Source organism: Carcharodon carcharias, chromosome X, assembly GCF_017639515.1.
Source record: "Carcharodon carcharias isolate sCarCar2 chromosome X, sCarCar2.pri, whole genome shotgun sequence".
In the NCBI taxonomy this organism is placed as follows: Eukaryota; Metazoa; Chordata; class Chondrichthyes; order Lamniformes; family Lamnidae; genus Carcharodon; species Carcharodon carcharias.
In genome coordinates this window covers 20,835,429-20,854,618 of record NC_054507.1, presented here as the reverse complement: position 1 = coordinate 20,854,618, position 19,190 = coordinate 20,835,429, and the positions used below count along the sequence as shown (strand labels likewise).

Genomic DNA, 19,190 nt, shown 5'->3' with positions numbered 1-19,190 from the left:
ACACCAAGAAGTCCGATTTTTAAATTGCAAAAGACCATGTTTTCTACTTACTTTTCTGCCCCACCATTTCGTACACCAAAGTCCCCAATGAATTTTCATCATTAGCCAGACAAACGTCAGAACTGAAGCCCTAATTCTACCCCTTCGCTCACCTCGGGCATAAGCCTTACCTGGTTTTGGACTTAACAAAGGTTGGTGTGGGTAGAGTTTGAGGCACAAATTCAGTGATCCAAAATTGCGTCCATTTGAAAAGTGTGTCTTTTCCCAAGTTTCTGCTTAAACTCATCTGCATATCGCCTAACGCAAAATCTGCCATGCACGAGCGCAATTGCTCAGCATTTTAAAATGTAATTTTAAACAACACATTTTTGCTGTTAAGTAAAAAAATACTTTGAAATATTTAACAGTGGTGACCTGGTGCAGTTTGATTAATACAGCTGAAAATGCATTTCTCACTAAAAATAAGCATATTAATCAGTGTTAGTCCACCAGCTCGGACTAGCCTGAGTTTGAATGACTGAAAATGACTTTTAAAAATATATAGAACCATTTGCTAGTTATATCGGGTACAATAGTCGGTTTCTTAGAATTTTTTTAAAAATAAAGTTATGTCCAAAAGCTGTTAAAATGTGCCTATTAGTGCTTGCGGCCAAAAGAACCAAATTAATGTTACAACCTCAACGATGGCCCACAAATCATCACAATTAGCTGAAGCTCACCGCGGCGGTTTATTCAGCCTGGGGCCATTGCCAGTTTTATGGACGGCGAGCTTCTAACCTGATGATTGTACCGTAGCGCAAAAGCGTCAAAGCTCCATTTGCGCTGAACGCAATTTGCTCTTAAAATTCCGCAACCTTTTGAGCCAGTTACACCGATTTGGGGCAAATTGGCGCCAAGATAAAACATAGCACCACTGAGTGCAAACGCTGGTGACTTTAGCACAGCCATGAGCGCTGTACAAAGGGAATAGCATACAGAGAGAAGATATAGTGTATCACAATCAGAAGAACATTGTACAATATTGAGGATAGTATATAGGCACAACATAAGTAACAAATTAAGAGAGGTCTGCAGACACAAAGGTACTGTATCCTGAGGGGTACAGCACACAGGCGCAACATCTAGATTACCAGCAATTAGTGAAGAGTAATGCTTAGTTTATCTGCATTTGGAATAAACTCTATTAGAAATGAAAACGTTGAATTCTTAAAACAAAAATCACAACCTGCTCGCCAACTGAATTCTATTTACATGTGGCATGCCAAAAATAAAATAATCATGCTATGAAAAACAATTTGCTTTACTTGCGGAGGTCAGTTCCATAATTTTGCAATATACAAGAGTTATATTGTGAACCTGTGATTTTTCTACATTGGAAATGCAAGCTCATGGCAGCTGAACTTGATTCAGTTTTTAAAGTCAGTTGATACAAATACATTCAGGTAATGGGGAAAGAGGTGGCTTTACATAATAAGTATTAATCCTTATTAACATGTACTTATCATTTCAGGCATCATCACTTCATATGTTAGCTCCCTTTTAAGACTGAAGAGATCTTCTCTTTCTCAGTCTAACTCTCTTGCTTGAAAAAGCCACTGGTTCAAGTTTTCCCTAACTTACTTTAAATATACTTTACTGATCATTCATTAAAGCCTGAAACTAAATGGAAATAAACTACAGTTATCTAAGAGGGGAAGAGGAAAGGTTTATTGAAAAATCGGACTTTCCCCTTAAATAAACATTCAAGGGATTGTAAAATCAAAAGTATTTGATACAACAATCACAAGCCAAACTAGTTATGAAATGTACAAAGAATGTCTAGTGAAAATCAAAGATTTTTGTAGTGATTCTTATCTTCTGAATTGTTCTCTCTCTTTTGTAAATATTGTGCACTGGACTGTTTCTGGAACAACTTGTTTGTAAATAAAATATTTATTAATGAATTTAATAGGAACAGTTATATAGCACAAGTTGAAAAGTCTTATGTTGAAACTTGTTTTTTCAGTTGCTTTCTTTGTTTAGAAACTTTTTTTTATAGTGGATTAAATTGTAATAAACATCTATTTTCCCATGGTACCTGCGCTCAATTCTTTAAATTAGTGAACTTTATTTACTGCAAGAGTTACAGTTCTTTCAGTATGACTGTTTAGCCTTGTGTGATATGTGCCTATGTTTGTAGCTATAGCTCCATGCGCACATTCCAAATGTGACTATAATTATGTGTGTCACTATGTGTGTACACCTGTACCTGTTTCCCCATGTATCTGTGTGTTTGTGTCCGTGTGGCTGTGTTAAAATAGGGAATAGGCAGTTTCAAATTTCAACTTGCCAGCTCTGAGAGACAGAAAAAGAAATCAGATGAAGCTTTAAAAACTCTCCAGTCTATCATACAAACATATGAACAAGAGCAGGAGTAGGCCATTCAGCCCCTCAAGCCTGCTCAGCCATTTACTAAGATCATGGTTGATCTGATAGTAACCTGAAATCTGCATCCCACCTACCGCCGATAACCTATCACCTCCTTGCTTACCAAGAATCTATCTACCTCTACCTTAAAAATATTCAAAGACTCTGCTTCTACCACCTTTTGAGGAAGAGTTCCAAAGACTCACAACCCTCTGGGTGAAAAAATTTTGCCTCATTTGTGACCCCTTATTTTTAAACAGTGACCCTTAGTTCTAGATTCTTCCACAATAGGAAACGTCCTCTCCACATCCACCCTGTCAAGACCCCGCAGGATCTTATATGTTTCAGTCAAGTTGCATCTTACTCTTCTAAACTCCAGCAGATACAGCCTAGTCTGTCCAACCTTTCCTCATAAGACAACCCACCTATTCCAGGTATTAGTCTAGTAAACCTTCTCTGAACTGCTTCCAACACATTTACATCCTTCCTTAAATAAGGTGACCAATACTGCACACAGTACTCCAGATGTGGTCTCACTAGCACCCTGTACAACTGAAGCATAACCTCCCTACTTTTGTAATCAATTCCCCTCGCAAAAAATGATAACAGTCTATTAGCTTTCCTCACTGCTCAAATCAGGTAACTCAAATTTTCATATCATCAGCAAGGGGTAACTTATTGTGGCAGCATTAACTTTGCATCATGAAAATACCTCAGGGTTTCCATCAGTCCCATTCTGCGTTGAACAATCTCCTGAGGAATCATCATGAGTTAGGGCCAGAGCTGAAGAAGGTTAATGGCAGTTTCTATAATTTTAAGAAGTGTTGATGTAAAGGCCATTGGGTGGTAATTGGAAGGTTAAAAGGGATTACCTTTTTTAGGGTTGGGGTGAACATCACCAAAAGTTTGAAGAAGAATGAAAGCTTAAGTGGGAGTAAAAAACGTTTAAAGCAAAGCACTGGGCAGTGGGTAAAGTCAGAAACACATCTTGAAGACAACACAAAATTACCATCAGAACCAGAGATCTTGCACGAGTCCCAAAAATGAACGATCAGATAGACCTGCCTGCTGATAAAATTTAATGAACAGACTTGAGGGGCTGAATGGCCTACTTTTGCTACTATGCTAACATGGCAGCCAATTCACACAAAGCAAGGTCCCACAGACAGCAAAGAGATGAATGCCCCATTAATCTGTTTTCAGTAGTTTTGGCTGAGGGGGGAAATGTTGGCCAAAACACTAGGAGGCTCCCCCTGTTCTTTGAATAGTGCCATGGGGTCTTTTATGGTGCCTTACTCTAATACCTGATCCTGAAAGGTGGAATCGCTAGCAGTACAGCACTCCCTCAGTACTGTACTGGAGCATCAGCCTAGATTATGTGCTCAAATCACTGGGGTATGGTTGAGGTGATGGCGTAGTGGTATTGTCGCTGGACTAGTAATCCAGGCACCCAGGGTACAGTACTGAGGGAGATTCGAACCCAGATCCCCAGTGGCAGATGGTGCAATTTGAATTCAATAAAAATCTGGAATTAAACCAATGTTGATTACTAACATCTTGGAGCTAGTGCCAAAATTGGGAGAGCTGTCTCACAGACTAGTCAAGCAACAGCAACAGCCTGACATAGTCATCCTCACAGAATCATACCTGACAGATAATGTCCCACCATCACCATCCCTGTCCCACCAGCAGGACAGGCCCAGCAGAGGTGGTAGCACAGTGGTATATAGTCGGGAGGGAGTTGCCCTGAGAGTCCTCAACATCGACTCTGGACATGGTATCAGGCCAAAGCACTCCTGTTGATTACCACGTGCTGCCCTCCCTCAGCTGATCAATCAGTGTTCCTTCATGTTGAACATCAGTTGCAGGAAGCACTGAGGGTGGCAAGGGTGCAGAATGTACTCTGGGTGGGGGACTTCAATGTCCATCACTGACAGTAGCTCGGTAGTACCTCTGCTGGCCAAGTCCTAAAGGAGCCTAGCTGCTAGGCTGGGTCTGTGGCAGGTGGTGAGGGGAAAAACATACTTGACTTCATCCTCACCAACCTGCTTGCCACAGATGCATCTGTCCATGACAGTATTGGTATGAGTGACCACAGCACAGTAATTGTAGGGACGATGTCCCGCCTTCACATTGAGGATACCCTCCATCGTGTTGTGTGGCACTACCACTGTGCTAAATGGGATAGATTTCGAACAGATCTAGCAACTCATGACTGGGCATCTATAAGGCACTGTGGGCCATCATCAGCAGCAGAATTGTACTCAAACACAATCTGTAACCTCATGGCCTGGCATATCCCCCACTCTATCATTACCATCAAGCCAAGGGATCAACCCTGGTTCAATGAAGAGTGCAGGAGGGCATGCCAGGAGCAGCACTAGGCATACCTAAAAATGAGCTGTCAACCTGGTGAAGCTATAACACAGCATGACAAACAGCATAAGCAACAAGTGATAGACAGGGATAAGTGATCCCACAATCAACGGATCAGGTCTAAGCTCTGCAGTCCTGCCACATCCAGTAGTGAATGGTAGTCGACAATTAAACAACCACCTGGAGGAGGAGGCTCCACAAGTATCCCCATCCTCAATGATGGGGGAGCCCAGCACATCAGTGCAAAAGATAAGGCTGAAGCATTCGCAACAATCTTCAGCCAGAAGTGCTGAGTAGATGATCCATCTCAGCCTCTTCTGGAGGTCCCCAGCATCGCAGATGCCAGTCTTCAGCCAATTCGATTCACTCCACAGGATATCAAGAAATAGCAGAAGGCACTGGATACTGCAAAGGCAAAAGGCCCTGACAATATTCCGACAATAGCACTGAAGACTTGCGCTCCAGAACTTGCCACGCCCCTAGCCAAACTGTACCAGTACAGCTACAACACAGGCATCTACCCAGCTATGTGGAAAATTGGCCAGGTATGTCCTGTACACAAAAAGCAGGACAAATCCAACCCGGCCAATTACTGCCCTATCAGTCTACTCTCAGTCATCAGTCAAGTAATGGAAGGGGTTCACAAACAGTGCTATCAAGCAGCACTTGCTTAGCAATTACCTACTCACTGATGCCCAGTTTGGGTTCCGCCAGGGCCACCTCAGCTCCTGACCTCATTACAGCCTTGGTTCAAACATGGATAAAACAGCTGAACTCCTGAGGTGAGATGAGGCGAGGTGACATCAAGGCAGCATTTGACTGAGTGTGGCATCAAGGAGCCCTAGCAAAGCTGGAGTCAATGGGAATCAGGGGGAAAACTCTCCACAGGTTAGAGTCATACCTAGCACAAAGGGAAATGGTTGTGGTTGTTGGAGGTCAGTCATCTCAGCTCGGGAACATCACTGCAGGAGTTCCTCAGGATAGTGTCCTTGGCCCAACCATCTTCAGCTGCTTCATCAATGATCTTCCTTCCATCATAAGGTCAGAAGTGGGGATATTCGCTGATGATTGCACAATGTTCAGCACCATTTGCGACTCCTCAGATACTGAAGCAGTCCATGTCCAAATGCAGCAAAACCTGGATAATATCCAGGCTTGGGCTGACAAGTGGCAAGTAACATTCGCACCACACAATTGTCAGGTAATGACCATCTCCAACACGAGAGAATCCAACCATCGCCCCTTGATGTTCAATGGTGCTACTATCACTGAATCCTCCACAATCAACATCCTAGGGGTTACTACTGACCAGAAACTGAACTGGACTAGCCATATAAATATAGTGGCTACAAGAGCAAGTCAGAGACTAGGAATCGTGCGATAAGTAACTCACCTCCTGACTCCCTAAAGCCTATCGACAATCTACAAGTCACAAGTCAGGAGTGTGATGGAATACTCCCCACTTGCCTGGATGAGTGTAGTTCCCACAACACTGAAGAAGCTTGACACCATCCAGGACAAAGCAGATCACTTGACTGGCACCACGTCCACAAACATTCACTCCCTCCACCACCGGCGCACAGTGGCAGCAGTGTGTACCATCTACAAGATGCACTGCAGCAACTCACCAAGGCTTCTTCCAAACCCACATCCACTACCACTTAGAAGGACAAGGGCAGCAGATAGATGGGAACACCACCACCTGGAGGTTCCCCTCCAAGTAACTCATCAGCCTGACTTGGAAATATATCACCGTTCCTTCACTGTCGCTGGGTTAAAATCCAGGAACTCCTTTCCTAACAGCACTGTGGGAGTACCTACACCACATGGACTGCAGCGGTTCAAGAGGGCAGCTCACTACCACCTTCTCAAGGGCAATTAGGGATGGGCAATAAATATTGGCCCAGCCAGCGAAGCCCACATCCTGTGAATGAGTAAAAAAAAACTGTGACCTTTTGACTTTGAGGTGAATGTGCTACGCACAGAGCCAAGACTGACACTCGAGGGGTGGAAAGCAGGATTCAAAGGAATGATGAGAGATGGCTTTGGCAAGGAACCAGAAGTAGCACTCACTGAAAAACATGTCAGCAGCAAATGCCAGGTCTCTTGAGTAAAATTGTATTAACAGCTCCAGCCCTGGATTTACAGGTATTAGGAGCAGAGATAAACTTCGTCCAAGATACCTCAGATTGGCAAAGGCAATCAGCAGAAGGCAGTTCAGTCCACTGCATGTCATTTCCTGCATTTCAGGGACCTGAAAATCAAAGCAGCTCCATTTATCAATGTCTTTTCAATACTTTACGGATTAGCACTATCTGATGAGTTCTTCTCCTATGTAAAAACAACAGTCAGGATACAGGTGGGAACATGAAAGGATGACAACGTTGGTGGAACGGAGGTTGAGCAGAGAACTGTTTTTTGTATTCACAGGATATGGACTGAAAGGCCAGCATTTATTGCCCATTCCTAATTGCCCTCGAGAAGGTGGTGGTGAGCTGCCTTCTTAAGTACAACCTAGTGGCTTACTAGGTCATTTCAGAGGGCAGTTAAGAGTCAAGCGCATTGCTGAGAGTCTGGAGTCACATGTAGGACAGACCAGGTAAGGGTGGCAGATTTCCTTCCCTAAAGGACATTAGTGAACCAGATGGGTTTTTACAACAATCCAACAGTTTCATGGTCACCATTACTGATGCAAAATCACAATTGGTCTATCGTACCCCTAATATAATTATACCAAGTCAATATACACAATGATTACTGTCTTAAAGAATTTACTTGCAAACATATAATAACATGCCTGCTACTAATACAAGCAGATTTATGGACCTTAAAATGATCAAGATTAAGGCTCTAGACTGGTTTAAAGGGTTTAAGATAATCCCCAAAGGCAGATGGTATCTATCCCAGGATACTAAGAGAGACTATGGGTGAGATTTGTGATGACTTGAGAGTTATTGAATGCTTGGGAGCTCTTATTAGATGGTAAACATCCTAATATTGTACCCATATTCAAATAAGGAATCAAATAGTAAGCCAAGAACTCCAGATCTATAACACTTTCGTAGATAATTGGTAAAATAATAGGGTTCATCACCAGGCAAAAACTTGAGAATAATATGATCAATAATTGACCGTATGGTTCAGAAGGCGATGATTCTGAGGAAACAAGTTTGCTTGACATCTTTAAGGGAGTGATATTCTGAGTGAACAAAGGAAAGCCAATACAATATGGTGTCTTTAGGTTTGCAGGCAAATTGGATCTACGAGGTGCGAGGGGAACCAGATACTGAGCCAAAAAAGGCACCCACCATATTGGATGCGTTGGCGTCTGTCTGTATGCATGTAAATAGGCACAGCTGCATTGAATTTCTGGGCCTCGGAGTCTCACTATTGACTACGTATGGTCTCAAACAACTATTCATTCAATATTTCTATTAATGAGTTCAACCCATATCTTAAATATGAAGCACTTTTCTTCTCAAATGAAGATACTTGTGTTTGTTGAGGGGAAAAAAATCTCTTCATTTGCAAAAGGAGGCAGATGAAGTGCAGGGCACATTTTTGCAAAATCAAATACTTCTGACATATTACTTATTTATATGTTCAAAATGTGGGAATTTACTGAGTGCATAAAAGCATGACCTTTAGAAACTGAACTGTATATTTCCTACATTACAACAGTGACTACACTTCAAAAAGGACTTCACGGCTGTAAAGCACTTTGTGGCATCCAGTGGTCGTGAAGAGTGTTTTCAACGCAAATCTATCTTTCTGTTATCATAAAATCCCTGTGAGGCATCACTTGCAATATGAAATTAGAAGTGCATCAATAAAACAGATTAGTATCTGACTGGAACTTCCGATCATGACAAGATAAGCAAGAGGGAGAAGATGGCTTGGATATGGACAATACTTCAGACTAGGATGCTACAGACGTCAATGAAGAAGTTGAAATCATTCACTGTCGTAACAATATGAGACACATCCAAACATTGGGTTTAATGTGTGTGCATCTGATGTCACAATGTGTCATATTAGAGAGCTTTTCAAATTCTGAATTACAGGGTGGATAATTCATTCATATGCTGTCACAACACTCGATATCACAACAAACAGAGGGGCTTGAAAGAAAATTTGTACAGGTTGACATAATGTTGATTGATCCAATCTCCCATAGGGGGTGCTGTTGTCAATTCTGTCAACCTCATGCATTAAAATTTTGCCTAAATGTTCTCAAATAACTCTAGCAACCTTCGTAGGGTTGCCATCCATGCAGCTGTAGAGTAGACCATAAACCAGAAATCAGTCTATTGTTGTCCTTATGTTTATGTGTTATCATACAGACTTAAAGAAAGACTTGCATTTCTATAGCACCTTTCACAACCGCAGGACCTCCCAAACTGCTTTACAACCAATGAAGTACTTTTTTTTTAAGCATACTGTTGTAATAGTAGGGTCCCACAAACAGCAATAAGATAATGGCTAGATAAACTGTTCTTAATGTGTTGGTTGAGGGATAAGTATTGGCCAGGATACTAGGGAGAACTCGCCTGCTCTTCTTCCAAAAGGCGCAGTGGTCTTTTTTTAAAACAGGCGCCTTTGAGAGGGCAAACGGGCCTCGGTTTAATGTCTCATTTGAAAGACAGCACCTCTGACAGTGCAGGAATCCCTCAGCCAAGGAAGCTTAGATTTTTGGACTGGGACTTGAACCGACAACCTTCTGACTTAGCAGCAAAAGTGCAACTAACTGAGCTGTGGCTGACGCAACATAAAAGCACCTACTAGTAAAATCCCAAAGGGATTTTTAAACGCAGTATATAAAAGACAAAAAAAACTCAAACCATTAAAGTATCAACAGATTAGCAGAACCCTTGTGTAAACAATCACACCAAAGAATTAACAAACATTGACATTTTCATAATTACTTTTGACATTTTCGCAATTACTTTGACCTGTATCAACACAAGGGAAAAAGGGGATATTCCTGACAATCAGGAATCAATATTGACGCCCTTGTAAATAGTCGGACCTGAAAATTCATGTGTAACATGGTGTAAGGCACCTTAGCATCACTTATATCAAGATGACATATACTTCATATATATGTTATAGACACCAGAATAGATTCCCTGTCATGTATCTCATATCAAATACTGCTAACTAGATTTCTATGGAAAAAATTAGCATGAAGCTGAATGTCTAAATTGTTGAAGCTCATCACTTTGGATTTGATGGCTGGACCTGCTAGTTTTAATCAGTACCAGACCCATGTTCCATGCCTTATGCATGAGCTATATTAGTGTTCATTTATTTCTGTTTCTGGTATTGATTAATGATGCAGAGAGAGAGAAAAAAATGATACATTGACCCAATTCACAAGAATCCTTCCATTTGACGAGATGGAGAGACTGTTGGAATTCTATAAAGGGGCAATTTATACAGTGCATAATTAATTACAGAAGAAAACATTGTCTTATGCGAAAAACATGGTTCAAATTGAAAACACTTGCTTGTCAAACCACAAGTCCAAAATACCAACTTGGTGAAATGGTTCAATTAAATGACCCAGTGCAATGTGTTACCGTGATGGTATGTCAGGGTTACATAAAGCTCACCAAAACTCAAAACCCAGTCCATAGTGGTAAGAAATGAGTAGTTTGGCTGCTGTGTGATTGGACTGTTCAGACTTCATGTATACCTGCTGAAAAAATGTTAGGAATGGTGAGAAGGAACGCTGGGCAGGCTAATATGTTTCGGCGATTGCTGCTGGGCCTCTCTCAGTTAATAATTTTCTGCTGAGCGTTACACTGGCTGTAATGGCTCCCCAGTAGCACGGACATATGTGAGTTGGGACGAGTCAGCAGTAACTGCCACTCATGCTTAGGTTTTCCAGTTTAAACCACGAGCACTAATAAAGACCAAAAGAGCCTCTAATGCAACACGCCCAGGGAATTTAGAGAGAAAATATAGTTCCCTTAGTTGAATCTAGTCCTTAAACTCCAGTGTGTGAATCTAGAGCAGCCAGGAGGAATTTTAGCCCTCACCCCCACCCACCCACCCCTTTTCTATTCCAATTGCAATCCTCAGCTGGAAACTACAGGGCTTATTTCAGGCACTTTAAAATGTTCACAAGATTTGGCAACATCGGCAAGGCCACATTTACTGCCCATCCCATTTGCCCTGAAGGCATTAGGATTCAACCCTGTGAGACTGAAGTTGCATGGAGGCCTAGACTGGATAGGGATACCAAGTTATGTGCCCTGAAGGACATTAATAAACGAGCTGGAGTTTCTTGTCAATTTGACAATAACCTACACATTACTAGAGTCATTAAATTCAATTTGCAATCTATAAGGGCAGGGTTTGAAACCACAATCTCAGTATTACAATGTATGAAGATCTGCATACCACCTGTGGGAAGTGTCAAATACTAAGTGAATCCTTCACTCCCAGAATGAAGGCCTTTACTGACTCGAGAGCCTTTATGAGACATTTTGATGCTGATCTTGGCCATTGTACCCAGAGTCAGTCAACTCAGCCCAGGCCCTGATAAATGAACAAGAGCTGGCCACTGGAAAATAAAGAGAGTTCTTTTATGTATTTAATTCCCTATTTGATTGAGCCTCCCAGTACCAAATTTTTTAATTTGCCTTGAAGTGCTGATTTGGTAATCAGAGTCAATTCCACTTAACTATCCCTAGAGAAAGAAAAACAACCTTCTACTTTCAAATGTTGCTTAAGGCTTGTTCATCTTATGCTCTCTTCCTCTAGCTCAGTTATATTATCTGGTTTATTTTAGTGTTATGCCTTTCACTCAACATTTTAAAGACTTTAGCCTAGAAATTACTTTTAGTGAAATTATTAGACAAATGTATACATGCCCACTATTTTTTCAGAGGTGGTAATAGTAATTTGTAGCTTCAGATGTCTTCTCTTCAGTTTCTTTTCTCTAATAATAGTAATTGCATTCAAATGTCAAAGATCCTACAATAGCTTGTGATGTGGCAATGGAGGTGATCTCTCCCATTGTTCAAATTCTGCCTGAACCTCCAATTGATTTTTCACCATGTGATAAGATGTGCCATTTGTTGAGGCTATCTATCACTATATTTAAAAAAAACACTGCTTTATTCTTCCTTTGATGCACAGCTCCTGCAGGCAAGTCTAGGGAGTAACACAAAGACGCAAAAATAGGTGGTTATAGGAGTGGCAAGACAAGACATAAAATATGGCAGGCGTTCATGTATCTAGTGTTCTATTCAATATAGCCAGACAGCAAAGGATAGAACCGGAGCCAATCTTTACACACTTTTATAAGTACAAGCATGCACCTCCTAATCCAATGACACAGTTTCAGTCTGTTCCTAATTCTAGGAGCACAAGTGAATCCCCAGTTAATGCCCACCGCCCTCAATGAACATACAATTAACAGCCAATGGTCTCGCACCAATTTTTGTTTTGTCCATCTCTGACCAGAGGACCACAGAGCTATTTACCTCACTCTGATCTGCCTGCAGCTCTGCATGATCTACAAAAGGGCACAAATTCAGCACACACACCCCGTGTTTGGACCAGTAAATCACTAAGAATAAAGGTATATGAAAGCTTCTACTTGTTGCATTTCATAATATTCCTGGAATGACATAATGGTCAGTTAAGCTGGTGTATATTCCAGGTGAATGAATTCAATATGCACAGATTGATCTCCATTTGTGCCTTGATGAGATAAAAAAGGGACTGGATTTTGCAATCAGTGGCAAAGCAAGGACACTCGCTGCTGACTCTGAAAAAAAACTGCCCACAAAGACCTAGCAATCCCTGTGGTAGGAATTTCTCCTCTTCCAAAGCCAGTTTAAACCTGGCACCGAGTCAAGAAGATGACTTGATGTGCAGCAGCAATAATGTCAGCAAGCAGGTAGACAACTAATCAAATTGAAGTATTTTCACAGTCAGCAAACTAGGAAGCTAAAAGCACTTAAAATCCTTCACTTTTAATTTCAATTTTCAGATAGCAAAATAAATGTATGACTATTTTATAAAAGCCAAAATAAATATAAACAGGCTTCCTGGAAAAAAAACATGTTTTAAATGTGGAATTTTTAATAATCGTGGAAAAGTATAACATTCCACAAATATAAAATGAGCTTTTCAGGCCAGTGAGGGTGTTTAGCAGTAATTATGAAGTTAGTGTGGTTAAAAACCCAGTTACGCCTCAGTCAAAAGGTGTAACTTTATCACAAGGTTTTTTCTTAAAAATAGCAAGACAAATAGTGTTCGAGTTCTTGTCAAATCATGATTGTAATGGAGCTTGCCGTTTGTAGGAATATCTATACAGACTGTGGACTAAGGAGGACTCATTAACAACAACTTCTGGGTCTCCGCATTCTTCCACACATGTGCGGACTCCCAGGGCTTCTGTCAGTAGAGTAGTAATGGCGAATGGTGACAGTTCCACTTGTCGTTACCACAGTGAAATCTGGGCCATGAGATCAAAGACCAGAAAAGTCTCCTAGCACATGTATTAGAGGTGGATGCGATCTTGCACATGTTGCAGATGGGTCTTGCGCCATGCAAAGTCCCTTTGGCTCAAGATTGGCATAACATACTACAATATGTGCAACAAATTAATGATGACTGACTACCCACCTTATTGGCCCACCTTGGTTTTTATTAGACCATGCCGGTAACTCTCATTTCATGGCTAACATACAATAGTGCTGAGGAACTAACCTTTCCCCCTCAAGCTTGCCACTAAATCATACCAGATGTGTGTTCTGATTACGATGGAAAATGCGGGCACTGCCATAATGATAGGTTTAACATCCTATGATATACAACCATGACTCAACAATCCAACCACATGTGCTGCAGGGCAATTCAGCTGAATAAAAGATACCATTGAAAAAAAGTTATGATCATTGCACAGAAAATGGCAAACCTGTTTTGCAATGGGAGCTCACAATGCTACCTCCTGAATCACTTAGTCCACAATGGAGTTTAATAATTACTATTTTATAAAATGAGACCCTGCAAACTCTTTATTCTTGGGTGCTTTCTATGGCCCTCTCGATTTGCTTCATTTCATAATACTTACTACAAATTTCCCAAAGCACTTATCATCTCTACAGTGACCAGAAACCACACTCCGGAATCTAATGATGTGTCACACTTGGCATATGTTCTCCCATCCACACACAAATCACATTTTTGGAAGATGGGTGCCTTAGACAGTCTCAGGCCTGTGGATAAGTGGACTGTTGTCTCTAGGGTTGGACCACAATTACTTCGTCAGGGATAATAAGCTTGTTATTATGCTCTTATAACCATCCAAATTCAGTTGCTATTGCTATCATATCCATCAAAAGCCCCCAGGCGTAGGGTTAAGAGATAATGGCCAGCAGTGATGTTGCCACAGTGCTAACCAGGCAAATTTCTATTGGGGTTTAAATGAGATACAGAGTGTTGAAACTTACAGCAGAGATGAATACAGAAGAACTAGGATGGGCGCAATCCCTAACTATTAAGCTCTTATCTAGATCGTTAAGTACAAGGCAAATTAAACTTCGACAACAATCATAACTCATAATTCTTTTCCATCCCTAAAACACTGGCTCTGCCCCCGAGGCAGCACAGAAATGCAAGCCAAACCCTAGTTTGGTCAGGGAAAGTTCAAATTTCTTGCCAAGTGGCAGCATCTCCCATGGCAAGAAAGCTAAACCAAAGCCCAACTGATAGATCAGTGGACAGAAGTCAAGCTTTCACTTGTACCATTGATTATTATAGCAAATTCAGTGGTTTGAAAATGGCTCTGGGCTCTTTCACCTATTTTGCTTTCACCTCGATTTTAGAGCAAGGATAGCCTGCTCAGGCCTGAAGGAAACCATCTTGATAGAATACTGACCCCAGAGGGCAGTTAATTTTTGATGAGGTAAATAACTACTCTCAGGCAGACTGTAAATAGTGTGGGGGCCTTTAACTCCCAATGAATATTAGGATCTTGTTCCTTTGTAATCCTGTGATCATGTACACATGAAAATGTTTAAACAAAATGCACATTCTTTCAATGTTTAGCTCTGTTTCTATTTATAAAAAAGATTTCTTAACGAAAGACACTGTAACTTCATTTTCTTGCTGCTGGCAATAACCTTCTAGTGCCCCAGGGCTGTGCCATAAATCTAATGTGACACTCCATTTGGAAATGCTGTTGAAATATCTTAAGATAAACAAGATCATTTGTAAGATTGAAACGTCTAAATAAAATAATGATTTCCTAACTTCTTGAGCAATAAGACATAATGGCATTTTACATAGGTGCGGTTAGTTTACATGATACATCATATGTTGATATCTTGTGGATACACTTTGAACTGGCTGTGTGTAATGGGATAAAAGGTTGGTGTGAGTAATTAGGTGTAGTTATGTAGGGAGAATGGACAGGGCTGAAAAGGACGCTGCAGAACCAGGCAAGAAATTGGAAGGTTGGTTGCAGAATTGGACCAGATGGAAGGAGGAAGGGTTGGTAAAAAGTCCCTGTGACTGATTAATGCATTGTAGGTCACAGAGTTGGCCGAGATCATTCTAATGCACACCAAAGGAGAGGCATGCATTTTTGTAATATAAAGGTGTTGGTAAAGCTTCTTCGTTGGTGGGTGTCCTTAAGGTCAGAATCAGTAAAACAGCCCTTCAAAGAGCACTGGGGATATTATCTTCACTGTGTGGTTTGAGTGATGCAAAGTAACAGAAATATTATGGCCCAGAAGGAGACCATTCAGCCCATTGTGTCTGTGCTGGCTGAAACAGAATAATCCAGTCTAATCCCACTTTGCAGGTCTTGGTCTGTAGCCTCATAGGTTACAGCACCTCAAGCGCACATCCAAGTATTCTTTCAATACAATGGAGAGTTTGTGCTTCTAACCTCTTTTCAGGCTGTCAGCTCCAGACCCTCACCACCCTCTGGGTGAAAATATTTCTCCTCAACTCCCCTCTAATCCTTCCACCAGTTACTTTTGATCTATGCCCCCTGGTTATTGACCTCTCTGCTCAAGAAAATAAGTCTTTCCTGTCGATTCTATCTAGGTCCATCCCTAATGTTTTGCACTCCAGTGAGGCCTCCCCTCAGCCTCTGCTGTTCCAAAGAAAACAATCCCAGCCTATCCAATCCATGCCCATAGCTAGAATACTCCATTGCTGACAACATCCTCATAAATCTCCTCCGGGCCATCTTTAGTGCAATCACAGCCTTCTTGTAATGTAGTGACCAGAACTGTACACAGTACTCTAATTATGTCCTAACTAGGGCTTTGTACAATTGGAGCATAGCCACCCTCCTATTACCATTGTATACCTCAGCAAGAATGGAAAGTATCCTGCATGTCTTCTTAACCAGCTATCTACATGTTTTACTACCTTCCCTCAGAGTTCCCCTACCCATCATTGTGCAATCCCTTGCCTTGTCAGCCTTCGCCAAAGGTTACCTCAGTTGACAGCTTTTTGAGGGCTTGGAATGCTTGTGTATTATTTCTGTTTTCTTTGTTGTAGTCTTTCAAGTGGATGGGAGATCTCATTGCAGGCGACCATCAATCCAGTCACCAATAGTTACACATCAGCACACTGGTGCTGACTCCCTCTTTCATTTGGCCTTTCCCTGCAAGTAGTTCCTGACCTCTGCTCTGCACCTCATTACTGGGGTATAGCTGAGATCTGATACTCATCCACGATCTATCACTTCATACTAATGGCTTTACATTGTCACGCCAACTATCCAACTCCATTTCGTAATTTTTTTAAATTCATTTGTTCATGGGATGTGGGTGTCACTGGCTAGGCCAGCATTTATTGCCCATCCCTAATTGCCCTTGAGAATGTGGTGGTGAGCTGCCTTCTTGAGCTGCTGCAGTCCATGTGGTGTAGGTACACCCACAGTGTTGTTAGGAAGGGAGATCCAGGATTTTGACCCAGTGACAGTGAAGGAACAGCGATATATTTCCAAGTCAGGATGGTGAGTGACTTGGGAGGGAAATTCCAGGTGGTGATGTTCCCATCTATTTGCTGCCCTTGTCCTTCTAGGTGGTAGAGGTTGCAGGTTTAGAAGGTGCTGTCTAAGGCGCCTTGGTGAGTTGCTGCAGTGCATCTTGTAGATGATACACATTGCTGCCACTGTGCATCGGTGGTGAAGGGAGTGAGTGTTGAAGGTGGTGGATGGGGTGCCAATCAAGCAGGCTACTTTGTTCTGGGTGGTGTCGAGCTTCTTGAGTGTTGTTGGAGCTGCACTCATCCAGGCAAGTGGAAAGTATACCATCACACTCCTGACTTGTGCCTTGTAGATGGTGGACAGGCTTTGGGGAGTCAGGATGTGAGTTACTCGCCACAGAATTCCCAGCCTCTGACCTGCTTTTGTAGCCACAGTATTTATATGGCTGGTCCAGGTCAGTTTCTGATCAATGGTAACCCCCAGGATGTTGATAGTGGGGGATCAGTGATGGTAATGCCATCAAATGTCAAGGGAAGATGGTTAGATTCTCTCTTGTTTTTTTTATTCATTCATGGGATGTGAGCATCGCTGGCTAGGCTATCCCTAATTGCCACTGAGAAGTTGATGGTGAGCTGCCTTCTTGAACTGCTGCAGTCCATTTGATGTAGGTACACCCAAAGTTTATGGACTCCAACGGTTCAAGAAGGCAGTTCACCACCACCTTATTGGAGATGGTTATTACCTGACACTTACGTGGCATGGATGTAACTTGCCACTTATCAGCCCAGGCCTGAATATTGTCAAGGTCTTGCTGCACATGGACATGGAGTGCTTCAGTAGCTGAAGTATCTACATATAACTTTCCTGGAGGTAAAACTTACATCGCACAGCTATGGAACAAGATTCATGTTATATTTTCGATAACTTGTACTTTATGTAAAAACAGAGAGTATGAAAAAAGAACAACTGAATGCTAGAAAATGACACTGAATGATAGATTGTGATTTAGATTTGCTTTTGCTACTATTCTCCACTGCTGAAGACATTGAGTGATGCGAGAGTACAGTTCCATAGTCGTGCTGTCATGGGAAGGGATGGAGTTTAATATATAATTGGACTAAATAATGAGCACTGTTAGCTTCAGGGAGATAATGCTGTCTGAGCAAGTGTTGGATGCACTGTTTCCCGGTGAATGGTAATTTGTCCCGTGGGAAGACTTTGACTCTCTCCTTTTTCAAAACACACTAGAGAACAAATGTTCAACCTTCTAAAATATCGATATTCATTGTGGCATTGATCTGCTTAAATGCTATGCAAGAAAGACAGAAAGAGAGCATAAGACTCTGAACTTTTTCAGACAAGCAGGACTGGGCACAGTTGATGGAAACCAAGAGGGCTCCACATGAAAACCCTGATATTTTCATGACTAGGAAGAGTTTCCACTCCAGCAGTATGTAGATTGTTAGTAACCACATAAATATGATCCTGCACATCCAGCTCTAATGAACCCATGGGTTCCATCAACAAAGCCTTTGCACATTGGAAACCCAGCCAGTATGAGAAAATTACGTGCCCTGTTGAGCTGCTGAGACCTTTCTATTCAGAAATCTGTCAAGACTCTGCCCCTGGCAAACATGGCATGTGCCACTTGCTTCAGATGCCCAACTCCCTGGGAGCAGCCAGGACTCTGCAGCAGTCCAGTCTGGCACAACTACGTGAGGGGCCTCGCAGTATGATTGGTTGGTTTTTGAGAGAGCCGGCCTACCTTTGCAGCCCTGGCACATGATGCCAATCAGGACTGCCTCTGCCCTCCACTCTACCCCTCTCCACAGCGGTGACAATCCAGTGAAGTCCATGTCGTGACCACTGCTGAGCATACCATAGGCTTGCTGAAGCAATGCTTCTGCTGTTTGGATGACTTGGGAAAGACACAGTCTTCAGTGTGTCCTGTGTGCTTCACAAGGTATGAATGGACAGATGATGTCTTCCAGGAATAGAAGAGGAAGCGGCTCCAGTAGAGAGGGCCAGTGTGGGGCAAAGCTCCCCGATTGACAGCTACTGGCAGTAACCAACAATTTGCATTTCTATGATGCCTTCAACATAGGAAAACATCCCAAGACACTTGGGATATAAGCAAGCAAAGGTTGGCACTCAGCTAACAGGAGTGGCCATCTGTTGCCAATATGCTATGGGTCAATAGTGAAAGCATTCACCTTATCCCATCATCTCACTTTTCACTCTTTCAATCCTCAACCTAAAAATACAGACAACATGCAAATGAGAAATTTTTAAAAAGACATGGACTTATTGTGGGTTCTTTAATATATGTAATATTTACTGTCTATACTCGATGGGAGTCAGACTGCATTTGGTGGTGATGGTGGAGGGGATGGGTCAGTTGTTCAAACTGAACACAGCACCTCTGAAACATAAGCAG

General features: G+C 41.9%; 1 protein-coding gene across 1 annotated transcript in view; it reads right to left on the bottom strand.

Annotated features, from left to right (window-relative positions):
• The window catches only part of LOC121273271 (protein Wnt-6-like), a 76,761-nt gene that overhangs the window by 54,762 nt on the left and 2,809 nt on the right, over nucleotides 1-19,190 (bottom strand). The window lies entirely within an intron of this gene.